The sequence below is a fragment of the Psammomys obesus genome, unplaced genomic scaffold (genome assembly GCF_907164565.1).
Source record: "Psammomys obesus unplaced genomic scaffold, mPsaObe1.curated_primary_1811, whole genome shotgun sequence".
Lineage (NCBI taxonomy): Eukaryota > Metazoa > Chordata > Mammalia > Rodentia > Muridae > Psammomys > Psammomys obesus.
The window spans coordinates 5,021,299-5,036,602 of NW_026590767.1; the positions used below are offsets into that span (position 1 = coordinate 5,021,299).

The 15,304-nt window shown below is 45.5% G+C and overlaps 2 protein-coding genes across 2 annotated transcripts in view; one reads left to right on the forward strand and one right to left on the reverse strand.

Annotated features, from left to right (window-relative positions):
• Dhx32 (DEAH-box helicase 32 (putative)) overlaps positions 1-2,776 on the reverse strand; it is a 58,606-nt gene extending 55,830 nt beyond the window's left edge. Inside the window, exon 1 of the mRNA XM_055608933.1 lies at positions 2,675-2,776. The gene's annotated coding sequence lies outside the window, so the exon portion shown is untranslated. The remainder of the gene's footprint in view (positions 1-2,674) is intronic.
• Positions 1-15,304, forward strand: part of Fank1 (fibronectin type III and ankyrin repeat domains 1) — a 102,631-nt gene that overhangs the window by 3,458 nt on the left and 83,869 nt on the right. The gene's annotated exons all lie outside the window — the stretch shown is intronic.

Genomic DNA, 15,304 nt, shown 5'->3' on the forward strand with positions numbered 1-15,304 from the left:
TCCTTCTGCTCCTTGAGGGGTTTCAATAATACAGGAGTGCTTTTATGTAGCCTTGGTAAATTGATTAAGAGGAAGGATCTTTCTTAATTACTTTTAAGAATTAGTTGTATATCTAAGGGCAATGCCAAGGAACTACTAGAAATAACCTGTTAGTCCAATAGTTTCCACAGTCTTAGCTTCCTATTACTTTTAGTAATGACCCCTGTTAGTTGAGTCATTAAAATCCAATAAACACAAACCTCTCAGACCCCACAGCTGGCTTAAACTCTGGCACTAAGCAAAGGATGTTGGGGGCTTCCCCTGGGCTACAGAATAATAGCAAGGTAATGAGCCAAGAAATGATTCCCCAGGGAAAGGGCAAATGAGATCAGCTCATAACCTTGGGTTGCTCAGGGTGGCTTGGAGTCTTGGCTTGCACATTTACCTCTAATTACTTTCTTCATAAACTAACTTCACTACTAGGCGGATAACCTCTGTATAAAATTACAGGGGAATGTATGCCTGTTTTTGTTTTTTGTTTTTTTAAATCATTTAAACTGGTTGTTGTGGTGCACACTTTCGATCCCAGCACTGGGGAGGTGGAGGCAGGTGGATGTCTGTGAACTCCAGGCCAGCCAGGACTATGTAGTGACATCCTGTCCCAAAACAAACAAACAAAATATCAAAATTCTTTAAATTCCAACAGTACTATCCCTTCCCTAATGTCTAATACCAGCACTGGATTGGGGACTCTGTGGCACATTTAGAATAAACAGACAAGCCTGAGGAACTCCACAATCTGAATATAGTCTATGCATAATTATCAGATGCAAAAGTAAATTAGTTTATCAAATGGAGCCCCTCCCTCCAGCTTCTGCTCCCTCCATACCCTGGGTCAATCACAAATACTGTCTGTGCTTTGAATATGTGTCAGGCGGATGACATATTCACAGGCTGTTTCATTTTCTTTGAAAATAAAATTTACATGATTATATCTGCATATATAATTTCTTTTCCTATACTCATACCTACACAATGTATCCTGAAGTAGGCCAGGCCACAAAAGCTAGGAGTGAGCCAGGCTGAGCTGGGCACAATGAGGCATGCCTGTAATCGCAATGCTCAGAAAGGCAGAGGCGGGTGGATCTCTGAGTTGGAGGCCAGCCTGGCCTACAAAGGGAGTCCAGGACAGCCAGGGCTACACAAAGAAACCCTGTCTCAAAAAACCAAAACCAAAACAAACAAACAAAAACAAAAAGCAAACAAACAAAGCAAGCAAAAATCAAACCAAAAAACAAAACAAAACAAAACAAAACAAAACAAACCCACGATAACAAGGACAAGACAAACTCCAAACAGATGTAAATGGCTGGACTTACTAAGGGGCTGGGCCTCACACATGAGGGGAGTGACTCCTTTCTCCAAACCTGCTTGTCCACTGTCTCCGCCATCTTCCTACTCACTCCAGCTTGAAGTTGGAGTCACCTTGGATTCTTGTTGCCACACCAACCCTCACACATGCCCTTGCACCAGCATGTAAGCTTAGTCCACCTCGGAGGTATACCCAGGGTGTGCTCTCCTTCCTCCCTTGCCGGCACCAGTGCCACGTCCTAGAACCATGACTGTATGCTCTACTGATGTCTGCAGTGGTTCGGCGTTCTTTCTATGGGCCAGCTGCCCCTCACACATCACCCTTTGGCTCTCAGATCTGTTAATGCTTGTTCAGTTCTTCCCAACACATCAGATGCCCTTTGAGCTGCCAAGAGTGGTCTCCCTGCTTCTCCAGTGGGAAGGAGCCCTCCTATGCTTCCAGTCTTTGCTTAAGTACCCTTCCTCATCTACTCCTGCCCCAAATGCCTGAGGTTGAGGTGCCACCTCCCTAATGCTATTCCTGTCTCTATACTTTTCATAGCAATAATCAAAATTTAATTCTTTTGTTATTTAAAAAACAAACAAACAAACAAACAAACAAACTACTTTCTCCTAGTATGTTGAACAGGCTAAAGAGGACAGGATCCTGTCTGCCTTCTTTATCATTTTGACCCAGGGGCCTTAAACATTTATGGAATGGATGATATTGCCTAGTTTTCTTTCCCCGAGGGTAGTGTATGTACAAAAAAAAAAAAAAAAAAACCAAACGACAGCTGTTTTACTCTACAGCAGGAGGGGCTGTGCTCCTGGTATACTTCAAGTCCCTCTTGGGCAAAGTTCATTTAAGTCAGGCGCTTATAAATGTCAGGTTGGTTACAAATACCTCTCGAATTCCACCACTTCCCTGCCTAATCTAAACGGTTACTTTAAAAGCTTGTTTTATCTGGTATGATCAAGGAAATAATTCTCATCTTCTCCTCTGGATCAAGGGACCACCAGGACAGAAGACCTTACAAAACTCTTGTATTAGCATGGAGTACTTGCACATTCATCGTCTGGAAGGCCAATGGGGATTTAAAAGTCATTTTTCACTTGAGTACAGGAATCATTTAACAAAAATGAGCAGTGATTTTTGTTTTAAGTACTCTTAGTCCCTAAAGAATATCAGTTATTTCAGTTAAGTTACAATTCAAACCTTATTAAGAAGTAAATGCTTGTATAAATCAAATTAAAAACTTTTAAAAGCAATTTTAAAGCAACACGTTTAAACAGTCCTATTTTAAGATTCCATCATCACAATACTGAAAAGCAGTGCAGTCCTGACCTGTGATGCCCAGTCAGCCACGGAAAGGGACAGAGAGGCTCCGTGGTTGAAGCCGAGTCCCCAGGAACGTGGATACACCCGGCTTGCCCACAGACAGCGTCAGCTTCCTGCTAATTTGGTTGTCCTTGGCCTCTCTGGCCCAGGGAAACACTGTTACAACTTGTCTCCTTCGAAGCAGCCAATCAAATTCGAGGAGGGGCCCATGCTTTCCAGCGGCCTCCAAGGGAAGCCTGCATGAGTCAGTACATCCAGGTAGAAGAACTCACTCAGTAAACAAGGCCCAGGCAAGGTGTACGTGTGGCTGGGTGAGAAGTGAGGAGCCTTGGGACCTTGCAGATACTCTCGGGGAGTTTTCTTTGAAGCTAAGCAGCAAGCCTTCCTCAAGATTCAGGCGCCCATTCTCTTATGTGTGTCTCTGACCCCCCGCAGTTTGTCCAGAACCTTCAGTCTACTCATCTTCCTGGCTCCTACCCATCCACCACCTTTACAACCTCCCCTTGGACCACAGAAATGGCTCTTGCAGAGTTGCTAGTTCAGTACCGAGCACTGACACGGTGGCTCACAACTCTGTTAACTCTGATTCCAGGAGAGTCGACAGCGCCCTCTTCTGGTCTCCAAGGCTCCTGCACACACAGCGTACTCAAATGCATGCAGGCAAAACATCCATACGAATAAAATAGAAAGAAATAAATGTTAAGAACAAACAGAAACCAAAACCCTAACTGCTCCTGGATGCCACCATTTCTTAGAAACTTTGAGCAGCAGCTTATCTTGCTCTTAACTCGTAACCCAGAGTTAATCCGTCTCCTTGGTACTGAGTCTACATGTTTTGTTTTTCCTCTTACATGCTGTGATTAGTCCGTTTCTTCCTTGAGACAGGGACACTTTCATCTTTGAAACAGAAACTCTTAGATGTCTGGTTGGCCTTGAACTCTGTATTTATCAGAGGATGACCTTAAACTTCTACTTCTCCAGTGCCAGGACTGTAGGCCTCTGCCATCTTTCCCAGTTTATGGGCTTATGCAAGCACTCTACTAACCCAGCTACATCCCCGCCCAACACCTTCGCTTTTCTGACTCTTGAATCCCTTCAGTCATACTAGTGTGAGTAAATGAAAGTGTGGGGTGGGAGAGGATCAATCACAGAATTAGAGTCTCAAAAATGACTTTATAGACTGGCCAATGTAGTCTAGAGGTAAGATACTTGCTGTGCATGTAAGAAGCCCCAGATTCCACCGCTAGAACTAACAACTGTTGACCATAAGATGACGTGACCTTACGGGGGGTGGGGGTAGGCAAGATGGCCTAGCAGGTAAAAGTGCATGCTGCCGACCCTGACCACCTGGGTTCAACCTCCAGAACTCAGGAGGCAGAAGGCGAGCCCCCGCTCTCCAAAGCTGCCCTCTGACCTCCACGTGCATGCTGTGACACATAGCTGTAAGAACTGCCATTGTAGGTTGGTGGTGTAGCTATTCCACGCCCAGAACTGTGTATGGCAGACCAAGCAACGACTCGACCTTACAGATGTGGTTGGTGAGAGAGATGACCTTATTGATTCACTTCTTTGGGGCTGCACAAATCCTCTGGTGGGCAGAATCTCCCACTCTGTAAAGAGTGTTGCTTGCTGAGTGTATTGCTCCTCCCTGGGAGTCAATGTTTGTTTGTTTATTATTATTATCATTTGGCATTTCTGAGACAGGGTTTCTCTGTGTAACCCTGGCTGTCCTGGAACTCACTCACTGGAACCAGGCCATTCTCAAACTCAGAGATCTGCCTGCCTCTGCCTCCCGAGTGCTGGGATTAAAGGTGTGTACCACCATTACCTGGCTAAAGTCAATGTTTATTTTTCATTGAAGTGTGTGTCTACAGAAATCCTAGAAACACTGTTTAGTGAAAATTTGAAAGTTGATCACATCCATGTGTTGCATGGTGGTTAGTTTCTTGTCAACTTGACACAAGTTGGAACCATCTGGGAAAAGAGAACATTAGTTGAGGAAATGCCTCTATCATTTTGGCCTGTGGGCCAAGTGTGTAGGGCATGTTCTTGACACAACCCGCTGTGGGTGGTGCCACCTAGGGCAGGAAGTCCTGGATGGTGTAAGGAAGCAGGCTGAGCAAGCCACGAGGAGGGAGGCAGTAAGCAGCGCCCTCCGAGGCCTCTGCTTCAGTTCCTGCCTCCTGGTTTCTGCCCTGATTCCCTCAGTGATGTGAAAGAGTAAACAAAGTAAACTTTCCTCCCCCAAGTTGCTTGTGGTCATGGTGTCTATCAGAGCAACAGAAAGCTAACTAATACGCCATGTAGTCAGTCAGCTTAAAAGTGTTTACACAACTCCACCCTGAGGGTTATTGTCCCGTGCCCGTCACTGTGCTTCATAGGTGCCGTGGCTTGGTAGGACTGTTCATTACACTCCTCTTTTGGAAGCTTGCATGGCTCCTCGTGGTACCGTGAGAGCTAGCCCTGTGTCTGAAGGGCATGGTGTCTTCAGCAACAGGGCGTGGGGTGGGGCATGGGGGGTGGGGTGGGGAAGGAGCAACCAAGAGCAACAGCAGTAGCCTGTTACTGGAGTCCAACAACTTTAAAAAGGGCTTCCTATGTCCGGTACTGGGAATTTTTGTTAGGTAGTCTTTGGCTCTTGGAGGGAGCTGTTATTGACCCAGGTGGGAAAATTACACTTAAACTATATATTTATACACAGACTTATGTGTATTGTAGGTCTTTTTAAGTAGATAGTTAATAGTATGGTTCCTTACGACTTTTTCAGACATCTTTACTGTTATTTCACTCTCCTCTATCCTTGTCTTTAGTCTGTATTTACCTCCTTCCTCCCACCCTACAGAGCTCCCTCTTTCCCATTCCATGGTCAGATTACTTACACCCTGCTATTTCCTCTCTATTGCTCCCCAGCCCCCACCACAGCAATGGTCCTCTTTTACTTTCCTGATTCTGTACTTACTGCAAACTACTCACACCTGATAATTTGGACCTAGGAGCCTCCAATGAGAGAGAACATACCACATTTGTCTTTTGGGGTTTGGGATACCTTGCTCAAAATGATATTTTCTAGTTCCAGCTGTTTAACTGAAAATTTCATGGTTTCATTTATACTTACATCTGAATGCTCTTCCATAGTGTATATGTACTTCATTTTCCTTATCCTTTCATGGTAGAAGAGCATTGTGTTTGTTTCCATTTCCTAGCAGTTGTGAATAGAGCAGCTTACCCACATTGTGAACATGGCTGAGCAAATATCTGTGGCATAGGACGTTGAGCCCTTTGGGCATGTGCCAAGGAGTGAGTGGTATAACTGGGTCATTTAGTAGACTTATTTTTAGCTCTTTGAGAATTCTGCACACTGATTTCTGGGGTGGGTGGACCAGTTTGCCATCTCCACCAGCAGGGAATGAAGGTTCCCTTTGCCCCACTCATGTGCACTTCAGTTGGCACACGCCTGGGAGTAGAATGCCATGCCAAACGGCAGAGTTTACCCAGGTACCTGCACCTCTAATAGCTCCCACCTGCGCAGCAAGGCACTGCACCAGCAGGGCTTCGGAGCCCAGCTGCTCTCCATGCTTGCTGATGTTTGCTCCACCCCTTCTCTGCAAAGCAGATGTGTCTCATTATGCTTTCCACACTAACTAATGTTATTAAGTTTTAAATGTATTTTTATAGGCTACTTAAGTGTATTTACACTAAGTGGCCATTCAAGTCTTTCGCCCATATTTCTTTTTTTGGGTATCTGTTCCACAGAACTCATTTGATGGCGACTGTTTGGGAGGTGAACTGCTGTGCTGTTTTGTGGTAATTGGTTATACATCACTGGAATCCAGTCTGATCTAGTATGTTTTTGGTTTGGGGTGTGTGTTGTGCTGAGCATCAAAGCTACAGCCTCTATAAATTTTTTTTACTTATTTTTATTTCATGTGCATTGGTATTTTGCCTGCATGTATGGCTGTGTGTGAGGATATTGGACCTCCTGGAACTGGATTTACAGACAGATGAGCTGCCGGTGGGTGCCAGGAATTGAACTCGAGTCTTCTGGAAGAGCAGCCAGTAAGCTGTTAGCTTCTGAGCCATCTCTCTAGCCCCAGAGCTACAGCCTTTTGCATGCTGATGAGAGTGCCACCATTGTGCTATAGCCCCAGCTTTCACCTGCAGTTTTTGCCTTGGGAGACCCAGCCTGCCAGCTTGGTTCCACCTGCCCTAGGTTGTCCATCTGTCACTGTTTCCCTTCTTCGGTTCTTTCTACCTCTTTTTAGACCTTGTTTCCTTACTGTTTGGATAAGTACTACAAGTTTCAAAAAACAAAACAAAAAAATTACAAAGGAGTATTTAGTGAAAAGTCATTGGATAGTGTTTCCACTCCGTTCCTATCTATTACTTTCTAATCTGTCACACTTCAATATTAGGAATAAAAGCAGATTCTTTGTGTTGCATTTCTTTTTCTGACCTTGCCTGACTCTTTTCAGTGAACGTTGCATTCTGGAGAGCTTTCTCTTTAGTTTGTAATGAGTTTTCTCATTGTTAAAAGAATGATGATATTCTATTATAGGAATTTATCTTAATTTATTTAACCACTCCAGTACTGATGGAGACACACTTCCGGTTACTTGCTACTGAGCCAATGATATCCACAGCCCGAGGCCCTGAATCTGTTTGTATGTCAGCCGGCAGTCGGAGGAGGCTTTGTGGTTAAGGATGGACAGATGGAGAGTGTGTGCTGTGGTATCCAGGTGGGCCTGATAGAATCAACCACACGTGCCCTTAGTAGAAGGGACGCAGAAGGCCAGGCCTAGCCAGAGCAACCACTAAGAATGGAAGCAGGGGTAAGTGTGATGCTAGCTAGGACCTGAGCCAGGAAGTCTGGGGCCAGAAAACAAGTAGGCACTGAAGAAGGAAGTCCCAAGAGGCCGCAGGAGGAGCCAGCCTTGGCCTTGAACCCTAAGATACATGCTGTATTTGTGACCCTCAGAACTGTAAGTCAAAGCATCCATCTCTGTTGTTTTATGCAACAGTTTGTGATTACAGTGGCAGAGGGAGACCAGCGTGGCCATTTTACTTAAAAAACTGAAAGTGGCCTCTTTTTGAGTCTGATATTTTGTGTTTGTTCAGCTGTATCTAAGAGGAAGATTCCAGCTATGGAGTGGTTAAAGCTACTTTTGTAATCATTCAATTGTTCTTTTTTTTTTTTTTAAGCCTCCTTTTAGGATCATGTGCATGGCCATGTTGCCTTCATGGGTGTCTTTCTGTGTACCTCATGGGTGGTGCCCACAGAGGTCAGAAGAGGGTCTTGGAACTAGAGTTAGGGATGGTTGTGAGTTCACTATATGGGTGCTGGGAACTGAACCTGTGTCTTCAGCAGGTTCTCTAAACCACTGAGCCATCTCTCCAAACCTTAAAATGTTCTTCTTAAATGAGCTTTCCATCTTGTAAGACACCTGGGGATTAACTTGGAAGAAGTGGGTTACTCTGTTTCAGCCCTGGAAGCTTCATTTAGGATTGGGTAGAGCAGTTGCTTTGGGTACTTATGGGACCCCAGATGGCAATAGCAGGGAATGCAGGGTTGTGCAAACTGTTTATCACATGACCTAAAAATAGCAGAGGAAGAGAGAAGGTCTGGGGTCACACAGGCTCCTCACAGGTGCACCTTGAATGATCTAAGACTGTCCCATAGGCCCCACCTCCTAACCTGCGTCTCCTTGCTGGGGACCAAACAGGCCTTAGGGGGACATGGGTCATCCACACTCTTATCAGTGGTCCACAGGGGTTCCGATTGTTGTCACTCTCAGCAGTGACAAGGATGAGCTCCCCTTTCCCCACAGCCAGTTGAACACAGTGGGTTATTTGGATTTAGGCCATTTTGACGGTGAAAACTCCTGATTATTAAATCTTCCCATCTGTAATTTGTTTGGACTCTCCTTCAGAGTTAGGACTGGGGTATTGTTTCTGCTCTTGTCCACAGCATTTGTCTTCGTTTCCCTCCAGCACCTTATACTGCAGCCTCTCTGTATGATGAGACCAGGAAACACTATCCCCAAAGGTGTCTGTGTCCCAGTAGGTATCGGACAAGAAATGTGGTATCAAACACGTCCTATCAAATTCTGTTCATGAAAATCTTTTCCCTTGTTTTTGGACCCAAATAGCACATGGTCAATGAGAGGTCACGGAGGTCTGTGAGACTTAGGTTTTTGGATGCCGCTTGTGAAAATGATTTACACACAAGATAAAACCTGTGTGCTCTGCCATCTTAAAGGACTAACACCTGTGGCACAACCACAGTGGACGAGGAGCAGTGAATCCTTCCCTTAGATTGTGGACCTGTATTACTACCGCCAACTTGTTAACGTAATCTTTTTAATGTTGTTTTTAAAGATGAGTCTCACTATGTTCCTTTGGCTGGTCTGGCCTGCCATATGTATATGGCTAGTCTAGAACTCTCAAGAGACCTACCTGTCTCTGCCTCCTGAGTACTGAGATTAAAGGCATGAGCCACCACAGCTGGCACTGTTTATTTCTTTATTGTTTAAACTGTCTCTTTCCATAATATTAACTGCACCCGTCGGCGACTTGAACACCTTGCCTTTTGTAGTCTGGAAATTTAGACTGATGTGGTGAAGACTCTGACGAGTGACCATCTGGTTGCTGCTTGTGCTCTTGGTTGACACGTTTCATGTATTTAACATGCTGCCGCCTTCAGTCTGAACCAGCGTTGGTCAGTATCTGGACCCCCGTAGATGGCTTCTAAAGCTTTAAGTGAGGAGGCGCCCATCTGTAATCACAAGCCTTGCTGGGGTCAGCGGCTGCACTTACCTACACGCCGTCCCCTCAAACCTCCGAAGTTCCAGGAACCACAAAACGTATTGACTTGTATATCCTGGGAGTATGAGACAGTGACTCACTGACTGTGAGTCCAATTACAGTTTATCTGTTTAATTCTTAAAAAGGGAAGCAGAAACACACAGACAGACCCAAAGGATTGGTATTTCCTGACCAACCGATGATTCTAGGGCTGTGCCAATGACTTGATACTCTTTCGTGATTACAAACTTCTGATTCAAAGGTTTCTTATTCTGTCTGACATGTAAACTCGGTTCTCGAGTGGTCTGCCAAGAGCAGGGCATGGCCAAAGCTTTCCTTACAGGTCACTATCATATGGCCATTTCATTCCAGATAGTGCCAGTCTGAGTCAGGCTGGCTTGCCACAGCTCTTTTCTGCTAAATGTATCTCTGGCATGTCACAGAGGGGCACAGGAATCAGGAAGCCCGATTCTGCATGTCTCCTCCCGCTTCTCTCAGACTGGGGTGGCTGGGGAAGAGGAGAGAGAGGCCTAGCTTGTGGGATCCCTGTGGAGGAGCTGAGCTGTGTGCATGGTGCCTGCCATGGGGCGTGGCCTGTGATGATATACACCGGAGCAGTTAGAAGAACAAGATCCAGATGAGAACAAATACGAATGCAGATCTGAACCAGGAAGCCCGTGGCGCAGGTGCCTGTGGATGGCGTGGGGTGGACCTGTCCTCTTTCCCGGGGCAGTGGCTGTCAGGGACATCTCTACATCACGTCCTCCTTGGCTGCTTCTGAACTCCCTAGTGGCCATGACATGTAGAACATGGATGGCACTCCTTCCTCTCCCAGAGTTAATGAGAACGAACCCACCTTGCAGAGGGCAGGGTCTCCAGTGTCCTGCCAAGCAGCCACAGTTTTCTTCTGTGTCACTTTTCCCTTCATTTGCCGAAGCTCCGCATCAGTGTCCTTGGCTGCTGCTGCTGCTTCTTTTTTTTTTTTTTTTTTAAATCTCAGTCATCTTTGCTCTCATCTCTTCCCCTGACCCCCACTGGAAGCTCCACTGGGCCAGAAGCCCGGTTTGCTACCACGCTCACAGGCAGGTGAGTCGGAGGCACTTAGCAGTTGACTTAGGAGGGCAGGGCAGAAAGCTGGTTAGAGAGCACCACCTGACACTGGGAAGAAGAGATGCCCAGAGCAGGGCGTATCTAGTCCCCTTTATTTTTCTCTTTCTTTGCTTAGGGCCTAGTTCATGCCAGGCAAGCTGTGCCACTGAGTTATGTCCCAGCCCCCAAACTGGTGGTTCTCAACTACATGGATCAGTATTAAAGATCAAGAACCAAGTTCTCCCTAGTTTATATCTATATATCTATATCTATATCTGAAAAAGATTTTTCATCTGAGCTTCAAAGGCCCTTGAAGGCTTCGGTTTCTGCCATGCTCTCTGCCTGCCCAGCCTTGGGAATAATTTTCCTCCCTGCCGTGGTCCCCATGGAGAAGCAGTGAGTTTAGAGGCTCCTAATGGGAGCATGTCCTTTTCCTCCCTGAAGTGAGATCTATGAGTTCAGGGCTGGCTTCAGAGGTGGGACTGCTGGCAGCGAGCCGTGTGGTTATGCCAAGGAGGAGACACAGTAAAGACTGGGACAGGCTGGGTAGACAGGTAGATCGTGTTCCCTCACACCTGAGGTCAGCAGGGTGTGTGTCAACCCGGCATGGCTTTAACTACAATGTCTGGCTATCAGTCCTGTTTTCTGACCAGCTCCCCAAGGCTGGCCAGGCTGCTGTTCCACAGGCCTCCTGGAGAAATAAGGAACCAACTCATGAATGGGTGTGACATGGCCTTTGTTAAAGGATGGTTTGTCAAACATTGGTATGACGGTGGCTGTCACACAGATGTGAAATGATTACATTTAATATTCAGCTTATTAATGAACTAACCAGGAAGGTGTTCCCCTTCAAATGGAAATCCAGACAACAGGAACATCTGTGAATCAGAATGTGGAAATAAACTTGAGAATAATGCAGGCGAGGAGGGCCCTGAGTGGAGCTGGCCGATGTCTGTGCTTAGCATCGTGCATCTGTGTTGCCATCGGTCCCAAACGTCAATGTGTGTGGCACATGAGTGCTGTGACTGGAAGCAGAAAAGCGGGAGCCAAAAGGTGCAGAGTGGTCCATAGTGCAGGGATGCGTAGGCCTGCCCTGCAGCTTATAACCCTTGGGTGTTTCTAGACAACTCTGTATGTTAGCTTGAAAACTTGCGGCAATGACTACCAACTCAACTTGTTTCTTTAATCACATCTGCTTCACTGCCCTAGTTCACTTTTCTAGGTGACAGGAAAGTGAGCAGGAATTCCTAATCAGGACCCGACAGTGTTCCTGTCACTCAAGTGAAGGAAGAAGTGATTTTACAAAGAGAAGCCACAGATGAGGGACATAGCCTTCCCTGAGGGCCTGGGCCAAACTCTTTCGGTTGTTTATGTATACTGGTGTAAATATATGTTGGAAGAGCACATGTGTCATCACTGACAGTCCCAAAGTGGAAGCCACCCAATTGCCCATTCACAAATCCTAGACAAATTGTGGCATGCACAATAAAGTATCATGCAGCCTTGAGAAGGAAGACAATTCTGATATATGCTATAAAATGGACGAACCTTTATATAGACATGTATACACATATATGTGTACACACACACACACACACACACACACACACACACACACACACAGTTTTGAGATAATGTCTCACTATGTAGGCTCTAGGCTGGCCTAGAATTTGCTGTGTAGACCAGACTGGCTTCAAACTCGGAGGTTTGCCTGCCTCTACCTCCAAAGTTCTGGATGCATGAACTTTTAAAGATACAAAGTGAATTAAGTCAATCATGGAAGTAAAAGTACTCTGTGATGATAATAGGGGCTGAGATGGGTCCCCTACAAATGTGGACCCCAGTATATGAGGAGGTATCTTGCATCAAAGAAACTTAAGAAATGATATGAGAAAATATTTGTTTCCCACAACCTTTTCCATGTGAGAGGTCCCCTGCTACAAGGACATGGAGCAGGTCCCACTGTCCCTAGATTATCACACCCTCCGCACCACGGACCATGAACACCACATTGTGTTTGTTACACTGTGTGTACACCTTTGTCTTATTACATTTTCTGTAAGTTTTTACTCTTCATCAAGCCTAGTATGAAAACATTCTGCTTCTATAAACCTAGAAATTAGAAAGCTGAGGTAGGGGCATTAGGATTCAAGTCCCAGACTCATTTATATAGCAAGTTCAAGGCCATCTTGAGTTACGTAAGACCCTGTCTCACCAACAAGCTTTACTGATGCAGGCTTTCATTACGGTATGAAGACTGATGTGTGCAGCTTGCATCACACACATTTCCATGATCCCCTTGCTTTTCTGCATTTTGTCACAGGAGTCTGGGCTTTTGGAAGGGCGCAGGAAGATGTTTTTCTTACTGTGGCTATGACTCTATGTAGTATATGAGGTACCAATGCTGGTGTGGGAAGCTGCCGCCCAGAACAGCCAGCAATTATGGAAGATGCTCCATTCCTCCTTAGGGACCGGTTGTAACATCCGATCCTCTGACTGTACAACAGAGAGGAATTTCAGAACAAGACTGAGCGAGGCAAGGTTAGTTTATCACACAGACACAGTGTTAGGGCGCGTTTTACATAGAAGTGGAGGCTTTTAGAGAGGGGACTATCAGGACACAGCATATACCAAAGACATGGGTATGGGCTTCTCAAGAGACTTGCACGTGGGTGTCTTTGCAGTGATGGAATACAGGACCTGGTGGCTTATAAGGTCACATTGTCCAAAGGTGATTTACAATGAGGTTTAAAGCTTAAGCAGAGTTTGTTTATTTTTATTTTTTTACAACATTATCTACAATTAAGATTAAGCAGAGTTTAAAAATTAAAATTTATAATGTGTCATTAAATATGAATTGGTTTACTTGGTTTTGATTGTTTGTAGTGTTTTGTTTTGAGATAGGATCTTGGATGGCCTAGAATTCACTATGTAGAGCAGGCTAGCCCCAGACTCATAGCGGAATTAAAGGTGTGGCCACAATGCTCTGGGGTTTTCTTCTTTTTAAATAATTTCCTTTTAAAAATGAAACTGGGGCTGGGAAGATGGCTCAGTAGATCCAGGTTCGATTCCCACCACTCACACAGTGGCTCAAAATTGGCTCTCACTTCAGCTCATTCATGCAGACAAAACACCCATGCATACAAAAATAAAATGAGGTTCAGGCTGTTTTCTCCGGTGCATTGTTTGGGCTTATGAATGAGAAGAGGCTAATGGGGTTTCAAGCTCACGGTCAGACACTGGATGCAGACAGAGTCTGACTTAACTGCCTTGTTCAAGAAGTCTTTAGGAAAATAAGTGCTAGCTCTGTAGGCAAGTTGATCTTATCAGTTGTGTTAAAGTTTCTAGATTTTGGCCAGATACCTAAAAGGCTTCTTTTCCCCTTCTGTGCCTTCTTACTCTCTCCTGATTGTCTGTCTAGTCTGACTTAGTCACAGTAAGGAAGTTGGTAGGTCCTGGAATCTGAGACACTGATCTCATACAAAAGCAAGAGTGTCATTTGATTGTAGAGAAGAGTTTCAAATCAGTGCATGCAGGGTCAGCAGAGTAAACCAGAGCACCACAGAGGCAGGGTAGGCTGGGGCTTGGAGACACTTGTGAGCAGGCTGCCTGAGGCTCCTTGAGGGGAGATGAGTAAGATGGAGGCAAGTGTGGAGTTAGAAACAGATACAAATCAAAGGTGAATTCTAAGTCCATCAGCATGTCCAGGTCAGGAGGAAAAACTGGTTTGTCTGGTAGCTGTCAAATCTTCCATGGTGTTGCTAGATTCTGGAAAATGGCTCTGTGGTAATAGTTTCCTACATGGTATCGGTGTGGCAGTCTTCCTCGTAAATATCTCAGGAAATGATTCTTGGCCTCCTTTTGGACATCCTATAGTCATTTTGACCTTTAGGGAGCAAGAGCGAGGGGGGAGAGTATATTCCTGCATGTGTGCACAGAGGCCAGAGGGAGACATCTGGTGTCCTTTCTCTCATGCTTCACTTTATTTCCTTGAAGTAGAGTATCTCAGTAAGCCTGGAGCCATGCTGGCAGTCTGGAAGCCCCAGCCATCCTCCTGTCTCCACCCTTGTCCACTGTCCAGGCACAACTACCATGGCTGGCTTCTTACATAGGTGTTGGGGTTGTGAACTCAGGCCCTTAAGTGAGCACAATTGTTCTGACCGAGAGCTTCCAGATCGGCTGATAATAGCATAGAGTTTTAGTTGGGGCTGACAAAGTTGTGGAGAGAGGTGGTGGCATGCTTGCTCTTGATGGCAGTGCAGTTAATCTTATGTCTCCACCGTAAAATTCAGAGAGATTATTTGTGCACGCACGCATATATCTGTGGGTGTGTTCGTGTGTATGAGTGTGTGCATCAAGTGTCACTGTGTGTGTGCCGGCAGAGAACAACCTTGGTGCAAGTTTTAACCCTCTGCCTTGTTGGAGGCAAGCTCTCTCCTTTCCCACTGAAATGCCGGGTATGCCTGTTTCTTGGGCTTTTGGGGGTGCTCCTGGTTTCCTCCTCCCACCTTGTTCTAGGAATATCGGTTGCTATGTGAGTTCTGGGAATTTAAACTCTGGTCCTCAACATTTGAGGACCAGAGGAACTTTTCATCATTAAAATGGTAAACATTGTAATCTCATCTAAGCTCCTATAGGACTTCATAGGCCCCACCCAGCCCTTAAAACATGCTTGCACAGAAAGCATGCCTACCTTGAGGGAAACTGTGGCTCTAAGTACCATGGGTCTTCTTAGTGTCTTATCCT